General features: G+C 37.0%; 1 protein-coding gene across 2 annotated transcripts in view; it reads left to right on the top strand.

Moving 5' to 3' along the window:
• GRID2 (glutamate ionotropic receptor delta type subunit 2) overlaps window positions 1–21,033 on the top strand; it is a gene marked incomplete at both ends in the record, with an annotated part of 718,543 nt that overhangs the window by 515,487 nt on the left and 182,023 nt on the right. The window lies entirely within an intron of this gene.

Genomic DNA, 21,033 nt, shown 5'->3' on the forward strand with positions numbered 1-21,033 from the left:
ATTGAGGAAATGGCATACATGTCCAGCAAAATTACTTTTTCTTGGTAATTAATTTTTGCTAGTCTGTAAAAATAAATAGAAGTCCTATATATGGAATGGTGGAAGCAGGTACGAATTTGCAATGCATACCTTTAGCTTGGGACAGCTGTCCATCTGGGATGAAAATATCAGCAAATGCATATGGTACCTCTTAGGAAAATAAAAGATAACAGGCTTTGCCAGGAGCCACTCTCTTTCAAAGACAGACCTACTGAAAGATAATGCCAAGATCTCTTCATTTAGTGTATCAGATCACACAGGGTTTTATAAGTGAGGAACCTGAAGTGATTGTCTGAAAGCAATTGACAGAGAAAGTTATCTTAATATAGGTAAACTGGTTCTATGTGTCAGTGTCACTATATGATGAAGTACATCATTTGTCTGCATAACTTCTGCCGTAATAGATAAGTGTTCTGAAAGAAGGGAGAGATAAGGAAGAAGTTGAAAGTGTCTTTCAAGTCCTGAAATTTCTCCTCCATTATTCAGCAGAATTGTTATTCTGTTCCTGCTGTTTTATCTGTTGTCAATGCCTTAATGTACACGTGTGTCTGTATTTCACTTTAAGCAGAGATCCTTATAGATGCTTTGGAACCTAAACAGAGCTGCATCTTGTTGAACTTGGAGGTACATTTCACAAAGTCTTTAGGTGATGAGGATTTTGGATGAGTTATTACCTCACCAATAAATTTAGTCTGTTTCAACATATTTTGGCTTGATTTATTTTCATGGTTATGCACTGAGGATCTTTAGAGCAACCAGGTAGACCTTCCCAAGAGAAATCTGTGTCTCTTCATTTAATTTGTTTGACCTGGGCTGTTTCTTGACTTCAGGTCTGTCTTGTATGAATGCCTGACTGAAACATTAAATATTCTTCTTCCATTTCACAAAAAGTAAGAAGATACAGAAGCACAAAAAGACTTCCTAGACCTTCTAACTTCTTTTGAATGGTATAATTTGGATCTATACTGTAAACAAGCTATGGCACAGTTTACTTTTTAGGAAGAGATTAGCAATCATTAGCACACGTAAATTGTGCAAAACTGACATAGTACAAACAGGCTTTTCGAACCTTCCTTGTTAACCTTTATCACAGTTCAAGGACAAAGAGATACTCACTGTTTTTGAAAGGAAATATATTTGAAGTTGGTCAAAGACAATAGACTTCTGCACAGAATATAATTAGACCATGAAACTCAGTGTCACAAGACCCTGTTCAGGAGAAAAACAAAGTTAAAAGATAAAGATACTGAAAGTATGGAGACTTTTGTGTTTGATGAGATGAATAATGTAAAATTAAATATAGAGATTATGAGAAAAATTCCTGTTAAAGGTCACACTATAAATGTCTGTCCTTAGACTTCTGTGATGTGCTTCAGCTGGTTAAAAATAAGAAAGTGTCCAGAGCAGAACAGATTTAATCTGTTCCAATTTTTTTTTTCTAAACAGCATTCAGTGATCCAGAGAAAGCCTGGTGTAGATAAAGAAATAGACCCGGTATAGAGAAAGGAATGTTTTTTTTAGAAATAAATTTCTCTATATAGCATGAGAATGTGACAGTTGTTCCTTCAAACACATTTCAAAAAATTCAAAATAATTCCAATTAAATATTGTACTTTTTGTATACCAAATATTATTGCATAATAAAATAAAATAAATATGGCATTTAATTTTTGTGACATTGATTATAAAAAAACCCCAACAAAATCTAGGAATTATAAAACATTTACATGAGAGAGAAAAATTTTAACGGGAAAATGCCACATGTTGGTTTTACCCTGTTGACAAAAGATCACATATTTTGTCTTTGATTAGGTTTTACTTTACAATGTATGAGCCACTAATGTTGGAAGCAAATCACAATAATTACAGGAGTCAGATATATTTTTGTTAGCTACACTAATTAAAGTGCACTTCAGATTGTCTGTATTTAGTGGTCTGACTACAGAACTACCTAACCATTTTTATTTCTCAACTCTAGTGGAAGCAGCTGCAATTAGCAGACTGACTGAAATTTCTAAACAAATGTATCTCCCCTAATTAACATATTTCCAAGTACTGTTGTAGGATATAATGAAGGGTGAAATCATGACAAAAGGCCCATTGAAATCATTGGCACCAGAAGTTCACACCAAGTCAAGTGTGCAAATAATTTATTTTTTTTCCCTTAGGAATAATCAATTGATTTTTTTTAATTAAAGCAAGTATAATTTTAAAACACACTTGAATTTCTCAAGAATCCAAATTGTTCTTGAAGTCAGTTCTGTTTGGGTTCCAAAGTAGTCTTGTTACTTCTGTAAAGTTCACTTCTATTCACTGGTTAATATGCCTAGGACTCAAAAAAGCAAAGAATTTAGGAAACACTGTGAATTCATGTGTTTTTGTTTCATTGTATTGGTCAAATTAAGCCATGTATCTAGCAGAAACTGCCTGCAAGTTCACTCCTTCATCATTTCATGGGCTACTGTCATACCTGGAAAGCAGTGGGAGCATTCATGCAAAGTTTATTGTGTTGGGGTCCTTCATCTAGTGACAAGTTAGCAAATTCAGGAGTTGGATTTTCCTGAAATGCAAATATTTGTATCATTATGTTTGTAAATGCCATCCATCACCTTGCAGACCATGGATCATTTAGGGTCTATGCGCTGCCAGTCAGGTACTTGGAGTAATGCAGTCAGTTACTGATTTTGACACCAGCAATGTTACCATCCCAGAGGAACTCCAGAAAAACTCCTGCTTTTACACATCATGCTGTGTCTTGCTTTAGCTCAGATATAGTTATATTCAGTGGGAGACACGGGTGTATTTCTGACATTTCTCTGTTGGCATTTGTCTGTTGGTATTTGACATTTGAGTATGTATTATTTGACATTTAAATTTCAGTGCAATACTTTTATCTATACTGTTGAAATAAAAGCTTCCATTCCTGTGAATAACCATCCAACAAACAAATGAACAAGAGGGAGTTGGTAGCTCAGAGGAGTACTGTCTTATATCTTAGTGGTGTAGAAAACAGCGCTACAGAAATAAAGTGGTTTTCATGTTTCTTCCAGTGCTCTTTGTAATTCAGAATGGTCTGGTCCTCAAAGGCTCTGTGCTACACCTTTTGAAGCTTAGACCTTTTTTCCTGTTCCCATACTGTTTTTCTTACCATACATGGACATTTGGAGATCATTGTGTATTTCACTCTGCCTTCATATGCCTGTTAGCATACACCTACCTCCTGTGCATTTTTCTCCTCTAAAGATGTTTTCTGTCATTTCTTCCCAGTGAGGAAATGAGATGACATGCCAGGCTCTTGCATCTCTTCCTCTCTGCAGCAGGATGTCCATGTCAAGGCTTTTTTAGTGTTCAGGACACTTTGGGATGCCTCAGAGCAAGGATAGTGCTGTGGGGAAGAAGGAAAACCTATACCCTGGTTGAGGCACCTGGGAAACACAGGATGCTTTGAGCCATTTGCGTTTGTGTGGTAGGACTGCACAGCTCAATCCTACAGGATTTTATTTTGGCTTTAAAGAGGAAATGTTATCTGTTTAAATCTGAGGGATATCTGGAATGCAAAGCATTTCATGAATGGGACCAAAGATCTTTGGCTATGAAGCCTGAAAGATGTGTTGTTTCTTTCTCTTTCTGCCAGTGTGAATGGCAGGATCATCCTTGTGGGGTCCTGTTCATTCAAGTTTTTATTTCACAGATTATTAAGGGGTATATGGAACGTTCTATAGTTGTGTTGTCTGGTCAGAGATGAGAAAATTGTATTGCATTCTTTGTTTTCATTCTGGTAAAATAATTGCTACCTCCACTTCATCTGAGAATAGTTGTTGATTACAACAGCAGCACTGCTTTATTGTCTTGTATGTGATTTTTCTCTTATATTTGCAACATACATTCCCAGTGTATATTTTGAGCATAGGGAAGTTGCTGTCTCTTCTTATAAGTTTACGTTTATTTTTTGCATGTTTTTTCTCTTATTCCCTTTTGCTTCATTAAGTAAAAAGAGAATTTATACAGCTCTGCTGACACTTATTAACTAACACCATTTAGTAACCAAGTGCAAACAGATTATTTTCTTCTTGGTTAGCTACTTGAGGTAAACAATGGGTTCACCTATTCCCTTTGTGATCACGATCAAAGGTAGAGGTCTGTAATGTGATTAAAAATTGTATATATATATATCAGGACCTGGTACTTTAAGCTGTGATGTGTTGCAGCTGTTTTTAAAAGCTGACATGCAATTTATGATGTGACTGAACTATATACTTGGAATTTACAGGGACATTATTGATGGTGTATTTTCCAGTGAGTTGAAAACAAATGTTGTTGTGTGTCTGACTGCTTTGTCTCTACTGCTAATAGAAAAGATGGACCTGGCAGTACTAACATGATACTCTCTCTAAGGCAACTTTAAATATATGAGCAGCCTGCTAGAAATGAAATAAACTAGTAGTAAAGGTAAAGATGTAATTAAATACCTTAGTAAACTGAGACCTGCTGTTCCAGTTCAGCACAGAGCTTCGATGTGCTGTAAACCTGATGAAGAGTACAATTCCTTCCTTTATTTAGCACTGTGCAGTAGAGGAAGGATGTGGTGACTGATTCTTTACTTTCTGCTAGCTTCTGCGAATCTTTTTTGAAATTTCAGTGAAATTTAATTTGACTGGAGAGTGTTGGGAATTTGCAAGTTATCACAATGAAGTTAGTGTTAGAGAATTGTAATTTACTTGAAAGTGCACTTCTGTTTAGTTTAAAAGTCAAACTAAATGCATATTTGAGTCTAATGGAAAATGGAAAAATGCCTCTATCCGTAATTGTTTTCCTGAGTTTTACAAAATGTAAAAGTTTAAAAAAACATGTTCTTTTTATTCTTGGATATAACATTTTCTTTTAAAATCTGAGACTACAGAAAAGGAGACAGACTGAGCCAAAGTAATCGATAGTGTACTATCTGGAGAATTTGTCAGGTTTTGGGCTCTCTGAATCCGGACAGGAGCAGGGCATGGAATCTAAATCTTACTGCTGGACTGTACAGGTGCCTGCCCTGACCCCCTGGGCTGTTTGTCTGGATGGGTGGTTATTTCAGTGTTTATAACAAGCGCAAATGAAAGAAGTCGGAGATGGATTTGGTGTCTTGGCAGATGGTGCCACAGGCGTATGGAGGAGCAAGGCTCAAGTCCTCCTTCTAGCAATCATTAATAAATGCAGAGCAGAGCTGCTATTTGAGGCAGTGTTATGAGCAACCTGTTCCCTGTGAATTATTCACCTGTGGAGCAGGACATCCACCAGGAATACATGAAAGCCAGGATCAGGTTTATGAGCAAAATCATCCGGAACACAAACTTTCAAACTCCAAACTTAATGTCCACAAAGCCAAGGTCAACATTGTGCAATACAGGCACATTATCCTCCTCTATTTCTTCTTGGAAGCAGTAGTGAACCACGTCTGCTGAGTCCCAGTGTGCTCAGGCATTTCAACCTAGTGGGTCCTGTTGTAAAGCAGAAGGGTGGTTTTAGGCTGTAAGGCAAGTGGTTGTCCAGATTTCCCAGTATAAAGTTAAGTGCATGGGTTAAAATTGAACTGAAATAATTAAGATAGAGCTTTATCCGGTTTTCAGCATGCAGGTAGATGACTTTTAGCAGTGGCATTTACAGGGCTAGAGGAGTGCGATTTGAACCCCCACAAAAATAATCTTTCAAGCCTCTAAGTAACTGCAGCACTCTGGAATGGAGATGGGTTTGCTCCTGCATTGGGAAAATTGAAAATACAAGGTGGCTGGAGGGGAGAGTGCAATGGGACCCTGGGGAGAAGCATTGATATCAAACACAAATTCCCCATGGGACTTTGGTGCTCTGTAGTATTTCTCTTGGCAATTTGGGCAGGTCTGAGTCCACCTCTCTTTTACTCAGAATTTCCATTCTTGACAAAACTGATATGAGCGTTCTTGCTGAAAACTGTTTACAGTGGCTTGGGAACTGCCTATTTTGACTGATTGTTTTCATTAGAAAGAGACAAATCATTTTTATGTGCTTTAAATTATATAGTTTCATGGGGTTTATTCATTTTTTTGTTCATGGATAAAAGACTACATTTTATCCATCTCCCGCTGAAATGCAGTTGTCTTGACAGAAAAGAACAGGAGAAATATTTTCCACTTTCAAAGTTGTGTTTTTGATTTTCTTCAATATCACATTATGACAATGGAAACTTGAGAAAGAACAGTCAAAGATAATAATAATAAACCCCCTTTTGGAATTGTATCAGTAACTCCTGTTGTCTGTAGATGCTGCTAGGCAAGTTCCTAAACTTAGAGGCTCCTGTGTGTTTATTCTGTGCTTCAAAATGGTCATAAGAGCAAAGAATTGATATAGAACTTCATTCATTTCTCTTTGCAGTAGAATTTTTTTTTTTTTTTTGGTCTTGAAAAATTTTGAATAGCAGAAATAACATAGTAATTTTCTAATAGCTACAGGAAGAAAGTGAATTTGGCTTTGAATGTTGGTCATGTTAATGTAGCATCTGAAAGTTGATTTGTATCCTTTAGACTTTTTTCCTTCATTTTTGGTTTCTTGTCTTCCTCTTGAACTACTTGCAGTTGGCTGCAGGTCAACCAGGAGAAGGAATTAGATAACATTGTTTTTTCTAAACTGGATATTTGGAATTATTAACCCTTTGCAGATTTCCATATGATTGGTTGGGCCACTTTTAAAATACCTTTACTATGGTTTATATGGCTTTTTCTTCAGCTTGAGTAGCTGTGAAAGCCTTCTGGTGAACATGGATCTGCAGAACTGACTGGCAAGTTGTGAATTTTTATCCTCCAATACTTCAGCTGAGCAAATTAGCTTGGTTACTCACTTCGGAGATCTGAAGTGATAGGGGACTTTGAAGTGCCTCAAAACTGACATTTTGAATAAGGTCAGAAGGAGTTGTGTAAGATTTAAGAATGGACTAACTGCTTCATTGTCCTCTCAGACAGCAATGTTTCTATGAGATTTTGGAAATCCCATTAGAGACTTTTCTTCACCTTTAAGGGAGCACTTAGTGGGTGCTGCTGCAAGTATGTGGTTCAATGTCCTTGAAATTAATAGGATAATAGACTTAGCTCAACTTGAAATTGTTTTAAGGTGGAGATTCTCAATGAATTATAGGTACCTTTCAGAATTAAAGTTACTGAAAGTTTTCAATGCTTGTCTTTTCCTTTCTAGAGATGCTTTGGTATCGATCAAAGCTATCGTGGTGAAAAGGGCTTCATTTCACAAACACTTATAACTGGAAAAAAATACATTTTCCAGTAGTAGGAAGAAGAAATAAGTGCATTTAACCCTCCATTAATCTGAAAGAAGGGGGTGTTGTAGCTAATTTATCATGTGAAGAGTGAGATAATAACTGTATCCTCAGCAAGTTAAATATTTCTATCCAAATTTTGATGTCAATTGGGTATCCTAGTCAAAAATTAATAGTAATTGGAAAGCCATGTAGACAGGAGAGAGAGATAAAAAATTGAGCTGCTTCTTTTAAGGGAAGGCATGAAGAGATGGTGGTAGGAAATGGGTCATTTAGCTTTAGCTTTTGAAGGTGGTAAAGGGCATTGTTCAGTTCTCAGAATTAAAAGCTCATTGCACAGCCTTGGGAAGGATGATAATGTGAAAGAGTTATAACACAGGTCTTAGTGCACAATACGTGGAAGCAGACATTCAGAGTTCGCAAGATTTGATAAATTGCTTTTTTTCAAGAGCCATAAGCCAAGAATGACTTGATTAGATGGCCTGCTGTTTCCTGCCAACCACATCTCCCTACCATAATGAAACAGAATTGTAGAACTGCTCAGGTTGGATCTCAAATGATATCTGGCCAACGTTTCAATGAATTGTTTCTAATCCACACATTTTGTGAAGGACTTCTTGAAGTCTGCGTTGTCTTCTAGGCAGATGAGTGTTGAATGAGTCCTTATGGAAAAGTCGGGTTTGAATCTCTCTAAGAGTCAATTTTGGAGTTTTATAAAACAGGCATTCTTTATTGCAGTGCTGGATGTCCAGGGGATAGCTACAACTTAAAATGTGTACCGTTAGTTGTGAGAAAAAATGATAGATCATTCTAATACACTCATATTCATTTGATTTCCAGGAACTAATGATAACATTTGTGTATTCATTATGCATGTGCTTTAAGTCTCTGAGGATCTTCTGTGAGGGTCTTTGGTGGTCCTTAGTGGTTCTTTGAAAATGTATTTTTCCATGAACTTTTCCTTGAAGCATTCACAGTGTGGATTAATCCAGGTGACATGTTTCTTCTCTTACAGTTATCTAGTTTTGAATGGTTTCTTGCTAATTTATCTGCATCCTTCCACCATGGCTGGTTTTTCTTGGTTGCTTTCTTATCTGAGGGTCCTTGCATTCCTCTTAGTTGGATATTTCCCCTTCTGTACCCATACACTGTATTCCATTACACAGCAATAGCTCAAGGTTTCTTATGTCTTCTATCCATATGTACCAAAAGTTTCAAAGTTGCTCAACCCAAGCACAAAGCAAGAACAGAATTACCATCAGAGACATAGTGGAATCTTTCAGCCTTTGTTCAAGGTACAAGTGGTATGACTGAAAAGCCTACAAAACTCACATTGTTCAAAATTTTGCTGGTATGAGTTTTGAAGTAGGCAGAACTGTCGTCTTTTGCAGTAACTTTACTGTTTCAAGCTAGCCTGTTCTCAGGAAAATGAGGGACTTATTAGGGACTGAATATCCATGTATTCGCAATATGGCAGGGTTTATTATGCACAAATCATCATTTGTAAAGTAAATGTTTTCAGTTACTTTTTCTTATCTGCCAAAAGAACTTCAGAAGTAGAAGTGGTATTTCGTTTTGTCTCAATATTGCATTTATGACAATGCTGAGATATGTTTGTCATAAAGAGTTTATAGCTGTATCCTGCAATTAAAAGAATCTTAAAAGTGATTTCCAGAGATAAAAAGTTACTTCTATGTAATTGATAAGGGCCACCTCTTTACACCTTTTGAGTTCTTTTCAAACATTAAAGACGAGGATGATGAAGCTTTCAATGACTTCATAATATTTTTAGTTCTTTCATAATGCTGAAATATTTTTTATGATTCAGCCTTAAAATTACAGTGCTCAGATTTTTGCCTGGTCTAAAATTATGATAAAATCCCTTAATGAAAGGATAAGTTACAATAAAAATTAATACTCTTGTCATGGTGTATTCCTGCTTTAAAATGCACAGCAGAAGTAATAGAAAAAGATACATGTATTAAGTATCAAATACTATACATTTTCATCTCAATAAACAGAATTAATTTTATTTGATAGAACCTCTTTTTCTGAATAATAAAGCTTACGAGGAAACTGAGCACTGATAAGGTTTTGAAACTCTTCAGGCTAGAGGTAAATAAGGAGAAATACTGTCTTAAGGAGTTTTTCAAGGTATGCCTGGCACTTTTGGGAGATGTTTGTTAGAAGATAGTCTCATTCTTACTTCCAATGCTGTTTCTCTCCGTGTCTCAAAACCTGTCAAACTTATGATGGCTGTTTCTACCTCAAGTATAGCAGTTGATGGAATATTTTTCATGCGTAAAAAGAACAAATGGAACAAATTGCAGAAGGGCTTCTATTGAAATTTGAGCTCAAGTTGATTTTGGTCATGTCTGTAAAGCATTTTATGTTTCAGTTTAGAAAAGTGAAGTGTAATGTATTCAAATATAAGTTTGATTTTAAAAAAATAATTGAAATTGATAACATTTGATTTAAACTAGGAACTTACTAGCTATAACCAAAACCTTTAACATATTTGTGACACAGAAACTTATATTGACAGTCAAGTGTATGATACACTACAGGAAATGGTGTGTCTCTCAAACCCCTGCAAAAAAAGAAAAGCCCCTTTTTTTTTCTCATGGACCTATCCAACATTTCAATCTAGAAGAGATAGATAAAGAAGCCAAAATAAAACCCAAGAGCCAAGCCATGGCTAGAGCAAGAAATTGGGTTGTTTGCTGTGGCTCAGTCTTTCGCTGTTTTGCAAGTGATCTCAGTGCTATTGCAGATTTTGTCAGAATTCTCTTCTCTATTACTGACACACCCTCCTCTCCTGCACTAATCGTGATACTCCCTGGGTGTCTTATCTTTGTGTGCTTCCAGTCCATGCACCTGCTTCCCTGCCTCTTTGTATTTCTTCCATCTTGACTTTGCTTCCTCATTAATGTGCCTTGGAGCCGCTATTGTGTCCCCTTTGCTACATTTTCCTGATTCATGATGAACCAGATTGCTTCCACACCTTATTTAGTCATAAAACTATTAGTCTGAAATGCTGCATTTGTGGGTGTTTTTTTAAAGCACTTTAATAATAATTAATGTGCTTGTAGCTCATCAAAATCTGATTTGAAGTATGCATTTTAATGGAGTACCTTAATAATGAATCATCAGGGTTTTATCTGAGTATTTTCATGTAACATGCCATTCATATACATCTCTACTGATTTTGCCTTATAACTTGATTGCTTTAAAAATAATAGATTTATATTTTAAAGTCTTGATACTGGTGTTTTGCATCGGTTTGGCTCTTGAATGTTACACTACTCTAAACTTGTTACTATTCTGAAGTAGTACTTGGGTACTCTTAGCTCTCTCAATTTATTACCTACTGATAAAATGTGTGATTTCGCCATTGAATGTGCATGTCTGAGATCTCATTAGTCAGTTTATTTTAAACTGTGTATTATATTACTTGAGAAAAATATTTGACATAAACATACAAAGTAAGAAAATAAATACTTTAGTTAGGATCTATTTAAATAATGTATATTCATGATTAAACCATACCGCTCACTGGAACAGTGTCAATTGATCCAATTTTCTTTAAAATATTTATTAACTTCTTACAGGGAGCATCAGTCCCTCTCATGTTACAGTAGTTAAACAGATTTATAAAGTCTTTCTTTCTATCCATTTCTGTCTTCATTAAGTATTATCATCTTCTTCCTATTCATCTTTGTTCTGCAGCAACTTAAATATCCCTGGAGCAGCCATCCAGGCCCACTGCTAGGGTGTATGTTTCTTGCTTCTTCATTCCTTTTTTTTTATTCTTCAAATTACAAGTTCTGCTCCTGGCTTGACTGTGAGCCTGCTTTGTCTTGCAAAGTACATCACAAGCAATGTTGCAAAGGATGATGTCTGAGAATTTCCATGCTTTGCTGCAGGGATGTAGGTAATGGCATAAAATGCATGAAAGGCTCATTTGCACCCTAGAAAAACCTGCTTCAAAAAGGTTACTACCCAAACTTTGAATTCAAAAAGGACCAGTTCACTTTCAGAGTGGTTTTGTTCACGCAGTGAATTTTAGCTAGTGGTGGGCGTTGGCAAGTGTGATTCCACAAAGTTTATTCCAAAACGGGGTTACAACCTGGAAAAAGAAGTGCCACTTGGACGCAACTTTGTTATCTCTGTAACATTTGGTTGCAGATGAAGGAACATATAAGGTGTTCTACAATGGCAGTGATATATGGAAATATTTTATTCAGAAACCCAGCCTATAATACCTGCATAGTCAGTGTGTCTGGCTGCTAGAAGAAAGATTTTTAAAGTATAGCTTCTTGTTCAGTGTAGACTAAGGTAAATTTTATTTCCTCAATATTTTGTGACCTGTTTCTTCACAGATTATGTTTTCAAATATGTTTGAATGACTAGAATAATTCACAGCTAGTTTGGTTTACAGTAAAATTATAATGAGTCTCTTGATACACTTGATTGTGGATAGTTAAAATGATTTCTCTGTTTGGCCTTGGGGCTTGTAGGCTGAACAGCATGTGGAAGTTATTCTCCTCTCTCACTACTAAGTTTACTGTTGAAGACCTTAAACCCTGCTTGCTTTTAGCTTTGCCACTTATTGTGTCTGCAGGAAAGCAAACATGACAAGACCAGCTAAGTGATGGATATCTTCCCACATGAGAATACAATCTTTATGTCGCTTTGTGACTGTAGGCCACCAACAGATTGCATTAAACAGGGATTGATGCGCTGACTACAAATGTTTTTAGCATCCCTATGTATTGAATCATTTTGTTCAGTCCAAAGGGGAGTGAATTTCACATCAGACGGATTTCATGGGAAAGATTTTCCTGCTACTTTTACAGTTTGGGGAGGGGGGATGACAAGAAACCTTATAGGAAACTTTAATAACTTTGATAAGAAATTCTGATCTCTTTCTGATGGTGCACTGCATTTCCATGTGTTTAGTGTGTTCTATATGTAGCATCATACCCCACGTTTATTATAGATCAATTCCTCCAAATTATTTTTTTTTGTTCTGGTTGTATATTCCTTCTCAATTTTATTAGGCTCATTTCTAACAGCTTTGTAACATCTAAATTCTCAGTCAGTCCATTAGTCATTAGAAGCTGCTATCTAGTTTGTTGTGCTACTTTAGCATATTGAGTCAAATCATTTCTGCAAAAGAAAATGAAAACATCGATAAACACAGAATGTTATGATACCTTGTTAAAGAAATGTTTGTCCTCCTCATTATTTTATTTTGTATTTTCTTATCCATTCCTTTTGCCTTAGAGCGGAAAAGCACATATATGTGTTTGGTCTAGTTAGATTCGTTTTTGAAAAAGGACTTAAAACTGCTCTAGACTTTCAAAGACCATTGATAAAATGAAGTAGAAGTATCATTCTCTCTCTTTTTCCTTTTTCTTTTAGACGTTTTTACCATATCTTTTGAAAAGTGCAAATAGCAATATAGTCATGTGCCAGATTGCCCAGGTTCTATCATCACTATGATCTCTGTTAAATCCTGTGGAATTTAAACTCCCAAAATCTTTCTGTAGAAGACAAAATATTTTCCTGTGGATTACATCTGTCCATTGAAAGGTTACCTGTTCAGTTGTTGGTTGTTATCTTAGCTCAGCAAAATAGTAATCTTAACTTGAGTTTGAAAAAGAGAAAGTTGCTGGCTTTTGCCAGCTGTATTTTTCAAGCTATCGGATAGTAGTAGACTCAGAATTGCAGGAGGCCCTTGACTTGAAGACGTTGCAGTCCTTTGGAGACCAGAAATAGCAGACTTATGAGAGATACTTAAATGAAAGACTTTGGAGTAAAATAATTTAAACCTCTCAATCTGAAAGTCTTGCAACAACCTTAGGCAAAAAACATTGGTATACTGACTTCTTCAAAAAAAATCTGTCATCCTGAACAGCATAGCACAGCTGCTTACCTATAAAAGATCATTAAGAGTTGGGAACAAAAGCAGCCCACTAACTTGCCATTTTGGGGTTTGAAAGAAAAGAAATTTTGGGATAGAGCTAAGCAGTAAAGTCCCCACTTTCTGAAGAAGTCAGCTAAAACTGCAAGTAAAACTTACACATGGCTATCAACCTGGCTGTAGAAGACAGGTGTTTCTTAATATTATGCTTTGAAAAACCTGTTTGAAATAGAAAAAGAAGTAAAATCTTATTTCATAAGGGCTCATAGTTTTATCCATAATTTAATTCTGTTTTTTCCAGTACCAAACAAAACACTACACTTACTCAAGGGTGGGAGGATGTTATTTAAAAATAATACAGCATCAGTTGAATGCTCCATGGAATTTAAAATTAAATGTCCGCAGAAATTATTTGCCATTGTGCTCGCTGTAAAGGTATATGGCTCTTGTGTGGGATCTTCTAATAATTTGAGATATTTCACTGCCCTCTCTTGGTGAGAATTAAAACTGGTGTCTTTTTCACAAACCTTAACTCAAAGGCAAAAAAGGATTTTTTTTTTCTTTTGGTGCAAGTGTTATTTGCTAGGAAATCATAGCAAGTTGGATATCATGGATTAATAACTATCCATGAAGTTGGAATGGTTTTACTGGTTATTATGGCTTGAAGTTTGTGAGTTAACTGTTTTGATCTGTGTTGTGTACAGGTATATCGAAATGTACAGGATTACTTATGTATTCAATCTTGTACCAACATCATGACAATCTAGTCTTTTCCATAATTGCATAGATATATTTAAAACATACCTTAAATATAGTCCATATGTCCCATGAGCAAAGTAAAAGTTAATGACATTTTAATTGCCTGCTGGAATAATGAGCCTACTCACTCTCTTATTAATAACTATCAATATTAGACAGCTAATTCGGGTGCATATGTTAACTAGTTATGTCCCTCTAAAACATGTAAAGGGAGGTGCTGCTGTTTTGAGAAAGCAGCTCAAAACTGTGACAGATATCTGGGGATATTAACTGGCTAATTTCACAGTTTAGCTTCAAAGCCTATAAATATCTTTCCTCCTCCAAATCTCTGTGAAAAAAAGATCAAGTTTTGCAAGCTCCCTGAATTACCTCTGAACTGATGCTTTTTACCTGATATTTGGGAACACTGAGAAGTTATATATGGAGCCTTAAACCATGATCGATTTCCCTACAGTGTGCTATTATGAAAGGTTTTGTGAAACGCATCACAAAAACGTGAGCTTTGATTTCTATGCCGTAATTAAATCCGATTAAACTAAATGAAGGACTGTAGTTAAACTTCAGTCAATTCCATGTTTTACTTGGAAGTAATCAAGCAAAGTCTTCAGTGATAGTTATTGGTTCAGAAAGGCTGTGAATTTATACTGCAGAAAGAACTATAATTTAGAAATGCTGCAGATTTTGTGTATATAGCTTTCAACTCCCAACGGGATCATTTTTAATGAAAGTTATGTTTTGCCATATATTTCAGGAGGTCTATGTTATGGCAATATTTACGGAGGAGTGAATGGGCAAAAATAAACCAACACACGTCTTGTCTTTTGCTAATGTGTTTTTTCCAAGCCAAAGAAGTAAAAGAAAACAGAAATTTGGTACATGTCCAGCGCCACGTAAGCAGTTTGAAGTCTGTTCTGTTACTGAAGCACAGACATGTTGCTTTGTACCAACAAATAACAACATTATTAATCCGTGTTAGATGTATTTATACAGAGCAATGAATCGTTCTGTGCCAAATGCAAATTTGGAGAGTGCCCTTGTCCCATGCTGTTGGGTTTGAAAGGACAGGTGAGTAGACATGTCAGTGATAGAAAGTTTGAGCTACACCAGGATCTTGTGCAGCAACTTCCAAGGAAAAGCCGGAAAGGGAAGCAAATCATGACAGAAAAACAAAGGTAGCCTGCAGATGCTCACAAAGAAAAGGGATTTGCATGTTTACTGCCTGAGGTCACTGTTATGTGGGGCATCTTCCAAAACAAGTTTTCTTTTTCCCTTTCCTGTCTAGCATTCAGTAGGCATCACCTTGACCTGGCTTTTCACCAGAGGGTTATCAGGTTATTTAGATCACCCAGCCTATTGTTTGCTGTCCTGCTTGTGGTCTGCATCCAGCAGCATCCCCCTCTGACAGTGGAATGAGGAGTGGGTGGGCTTCTCTGGCATGCAGCAATATCAGCAGGTCTGACTTTATAATGAATTAAGGTCATTCTTTGTACGAATTCTCTCAGCTCCCCAGCAGTTTAGACAATCAATCTGTAAGGAGCTTCTGCAAATGTCACCTTGCAAACTGACTACATGCTTTGACAGGAAATTAGAAGGAGCAAAAACAATTCAAAAACCAGGTTGAGAGATGATTATTAATTTTTTCTGTGTCTTTACTGAAAGGGAAAACAATCATATCTCTTTCAACACAGCAGAAAAAGAGGAATCATGACACATTTTAAAAATGCAATGTATTTGCTGCAGCAATCTTGGTACACAGTGTTGCAAAGTGCCTCGGGGCTGCCACACAGCTTCCTGCCTTCTTTCTTGTGTAGCTGTTATATCAAGTCAGTCTTGTGGGATATACCCCATCCCCTACTGCATTTTTGAAGGAGACAGATTCACAGCTAGCGGGTATTCTCCACTGACTATTTCTGTATTAGTGGAAAGGCCAACACTGTAACTTGGAAATACAAACCTGGCTGACTGGTGCATTTCTCCATGTAGCCCATGTATGGGATTTTACCAGTCTAGATGATCACCGCTTGAAGGTGAGTTTTAGGCTGAGAACTGGTTCAAATTAGAGACATGAGTATGAGGCAAGCATGTGTGAGATTAAGGTGGGTGGTAGGGAGAAGCCATTCAATAAAGTTATGGGATGTTAAGACATCTCTTTTCATCTTTATTTTTAGTTTCTGATATCACTGGGTGATACAACAGAAAGGTTGTTTATTTTCCTGTGCCCCTGTCAATGTGAGAACAGAAGAGTTTGAGGAAGAAATACTTTGGAAGAAGTGCAGGAAGGGAATGAGTATGGCTACTTCCTATACTTGCTTTCTGTGTTGTTTCTTTTGCTTTGTTTTTTTGCTGTCCAGGGATTCCAAGTACATGTGGTCAGTGTGAAATGCCAAAAGCTGGGTACAGATATCTCCTCTGCTTCTCTTTACAGTTAAAAGATCACTGTCCAGCTTTTGCTACTGGCATCCTAATAAGTGGGAAAACTAATCAGGAAGAAATATTTGTGGTTAGCTTCTTGCCACTGCACTCAGACTTTTCCCTTTAATTCAAGTAATGAAAAGAATTCCCAATGCAGTGCCTGCTTGTAATTTTAAGACTCAAAGAATTTATAATTGGGATACCTTATTTATGTAGAAATAGTTATAAGCCTTTAAATTGCAGTGCTGACTCAAAGCATAGAGCACTAGGAAGACCTGCAATAGCTGAGAAATTTTTGGCTGAGCTCAGTTTCAGGTTCATACAGAAGCTCAATAATATGTATACACATACTCTCATATGGATGCGTATGCACAACAGCTGGTAGCCTACAGCTTTCTTATAAAGCCCTAGGCCTCAGTGTGCTCTCTGTGAAAATAGGTTGCCCAGCTTCAAACACAGGATTGGTCAGAAATTCTGAATGCCCCAAAGGTGCGATGAACTTCTGATTCTAGGTGTCTCTATTTATAAAGCCCCAAGGCTTTTCCCTCTGGGCAGTCATACATCTTTTGGAAATCTATACTTCAGAGGGTGCCTAAGTTCCTGGGAGGGATCACTTCATTTAAGTCTGCAAGCAGCTCCTGTTGCTTGAGGACAATAGCACATTTACTGACCTCCCTTTTTTTATTCCCATTCTTTCCACTGACCCTTGTTTGACTGAAATGTCACCCCATCTCCTCTCTTCCCAAGTGCTGATGGTAAATGCAGAGCTTCTTTATAGCAATAATGAATATATTATGTGTGAGACAGTCATAGGAAATTATGCCTGGGGTCTCACTTCTGAGATTAATAGCTTTACAGAGAGCCATTTTACTTCTTGGTTCTCTTTTCTTCTTAACCTCCAGCACTTTTGTCCTTGTCTTCTTTAGTCTTAATTTTTTTCCCACATTTTTTTTCCTTCTTTTTGCCCCTCCCCAGCATGATGACAGATAGACAGGCTGAGGGAAGCTATCAAATTGTATTTTCTTCTTGTTCTGCCAAATGACTGACTCACCAGACTTTTATCACTCTAATGTAAGTGTGTAATGAGCCAAGTGACTTGGATGGGGAATTAGAAGAGGGTCACTTGCCATTTATTTTTGGGTTTAGGCTTTGATGGAGCACTTCATTAAAGCTACCATGAGTCCTGACAACAGATTTATGAGAAGAAGATCATTTTATTTTATGTTTTTATCTCATGTCGTGCTATGGTCTCTGGTCATGATTGGATATCACTTACTATGGTCATTTCTGTCTTGTTTCCGATTTGTATTTTCTGCTGTGTGTTACTCCTTAATGTTAACTCTTCAAACCCCATTCCTTATTTTTGAGCATTATTTGCTTTGTTAGACTGCATGCTCTATCTGTGGCATACGGATTTTTCTAATGGATTGTGTTATGTTTTTGTGATGGATACCCTTCACTCTAAGCTGATTTTATCTTTCTGTAGGCTAGAGAAAATTCTTTAAACACAAAAATCCATCCATACATATATATATATGGTTTTGGTTTTTTTCTAGAATGGTTAATTTTATTTTTTTTCTCCTAACAGGCCTAAATTATTTCCAGAAAATTCAGAAAAGCTGCTTGGAAGCCCTAAGATATGTTAGACTCCCTTTAGGTGTAAATTTTCTTTTGTGGCCCTTTATGGGACTTTAGAAATGGTGCAGTGGAATACACACTAAATAAAAAAGCCAACATAGCTGAAGTTCCCATTCTTTCTTGTGGTAGGGTATTTATATATAATCAACATATCAGTTAGGGAAAAAAAAAGTATAAGAAGTGTATGTTAATCACTGAAATGTAAAGTCAGAAGATAAAATAGTATACTGTGTAAAAAAGCAATTTTAGCAGTATTTTCAGGTGTGTGTAATGTAAATTAATACATATATGTTAAATTTATTTCCATAATTGTTCCTCTGAGATGGAAATATCATCCCACACAAAAAGTGTACTTGATGAAAACACTAGAAGCATGGAGAGTTGTTTTTTTGCTTACTAAGGGTTAGATACCTAAATTTGCAAAGTTAATGGGAGCTAAGAGATTTAAGTACTTTGCAAGATGAAGGCACTGAGATTTATATGGCCAATTAAAGATTCAAGTTCCAAACTTTAGGTGCAGAAGCAATAACAGTTAAGGTATTTTTACAACTTTACAGGTATTTAATCTATTTAACAAAATGTTCAGAACTGTATGGTCAATTAAGCCCCAAGGATGATTTATCCCTGTGAATTTTAAGTACTATAAATTAATTTGTATTTTCTTGGTTATTTGTCTGGGTTGTTTGGGTATTTTATCAAGAAAAAAAAGTACCTCCTTAAAAGCAGATTTGCTTTCTGGTAGCAAGGCTATGTAATATGAATTTGTCTAACTTACTGTCATCTGACATCTTCAGATACCTCACCAGTTGAAAGCTGGTGTAATATATCAGAAAAAATCAAAGGGAAACTGTAGCCACTAGTCTCAAAGATTGCATGGACAGGGTTTTACTCCTTGAAGTAATAATTGACCTTGCTCTCTCCCTGCATGTTTCCTTCAGTGAACATACGTGGTGCAGTTAGCTGCTTTAGGGATTATTCAGCTCTTCACATAGATCTTCGTGGTCTAAGGGCCTTGGACACAAGAAATGAATTTGAACTGTTCGCATTGGACCTGTCTGAAGTGATCTTCAAGGTGTCCCTCTTGACTCCTGTCTCCTGCTGTGGTTATACAAGCAGCAGGACAAAAGAATAGGGACAGTTAATAGAATCATCTAATGTGTTAGGTTTGAAGGGACCTTTAAAGGTCATCTAGTCCAGCCCCCCAACAGGAAGCAGGGACACCTTTAACTAGATCAGGTTGCTCAGAGCTTTATCAAGACTGACCTTGAATTTCCCCAGAGATGGAGCCTCAACCACCTCTCTGGGTGACCTGTGCCAGTGTCTCACCACCCTCATAGTGAAGAACTTCCTAATGTCTAATCTAAACCCACCCTACTCTAGTTTAAAACCACGGCTCCTTATCCTATCTCTACATGCCCTTACAAACAGTCCTTCCCCAGCTTTCCTGAGCTTTTGCTTCTCCAGGTTGAACAAGCCCAATTCTCTCAGCCTGTCTTCATGGGAGAGATGCTCCAGTCCTCTGATCATCATTGCCATTCTTTGGACCCTCTCCAAGAGTTACATCTCCTCCTTGTGTTGAGGGCTTCAGAGTTGGACCCAGTATTCTAGGTGGGATGTCACCAGAGCAGAGGGGCAGAATCACCTCTCAGTGTGCTGACCACGCTTCTTTTGATGCAGCCCAGGATGCAGTTGGCCTTCCAGGCTGCAAGTGCACATTGTTGGCTCATGTCCAGTCCTTTTCTGCAGGGCTACTCTCTATCACATCACCCCCAGCCTGTATTGGTAGCAAGGATAAATCACCATAACCAACTCTTGCAAGGATTGGTGCAAGAGCTCCTCTCATCTCTTCCTACGTATGGTCTGCAGGGACAGCGCTTGTTGCCAACAGTGTACCTATATATAGTTGGTAGCATTTAATATTTCAATATTTAAGAAATCAGTATTTTCAGGCAGAAATGTAGTTGTTAGGGTAGCAGTACGTGTGTGGGGGTTTCTTCCAATTTTACTTTCAAAATCCTGCAAGTTCAATTACATATCAGTTTATGGACAACGGGGGTAGGGGAAAATAGTTCAACCTATTTTTAAAATCTACATTTAATCCAAGGTCCTGGATTAGCATGGAATGTCAACTATATTTTAGAAGTTTGAGTTTTCAATGTGTATTTTTCTTTTGCAGAATGTCATTGTTCACCCCGATTACATTTTGTTACTAAAACTGGTGTGGTTAGGACCATATGTTTTAGAGAGACTTAGTGAGGCTGTTGAAGATGTTTCATAGAAAACACTGTAAGTTTAGATACCATGTTGAAATAATTGACTAAGTAGTATAAAAATTACTACCCACCTACTGTTCTTTAGTGAACAGGGCCTACATGATTGCAGCTGAGTATCTGAAAATAAGATTGGGGGGTCTGGAGGTATATGTAACTTCTCTCTTTAAAAGAGCTAGTGCAAAACTTCATGGTTTTGAGTGTGGGTTTTTGAAGCTCCTAAGAGAATATGGGGAAAACTTTCCAACTTCTGTTCAACTTGTGTCACCTACAGCTTGTGAGGCTGATGTTTGCTAGCAGCTCACCACAATGGTGCTACTGTGCTCTGTCAATGAGTAATTGTAACATTATAAGGCAAAACCCAGAATATCTTCCTGAATTTCACAGCCTACTTAGCCACAAAAATCATTTGAACGGCCATAATTATCAGACAAATTCTTTGCTCCCGTTGATTCTGGGAAGAGAGAAACTGTGTACTCTCTGCTGGACCGGCTCTGTCTTTCAGAGCAGCAGCTTGATTGCACTTCCCTTCTAGAGGGCCATCGTCAGACGGTCTATATTGATTTGCATTAAAGATGCATTGTGCTTACCAGAGATTCCCAGCATGATCTGTGAACATATCATAGCTTCTAATCAATCCTATTCTTGTCCTTGTATTGCACTACAATTTCTGTGCAGCTTAACACTTTGATAGAAATAGTCTTTCT

This window comes from Gallinula chloropus (genome assembly GCF_964237585.1).
Source record: "Gallinula chloropus genome assembly, chromosome: 4".
NCBI lineage: Eukaryota > Metazoa > Chordata > Aves > Gruiformes > Rallidae > Gallinula > Gallinula chloropus.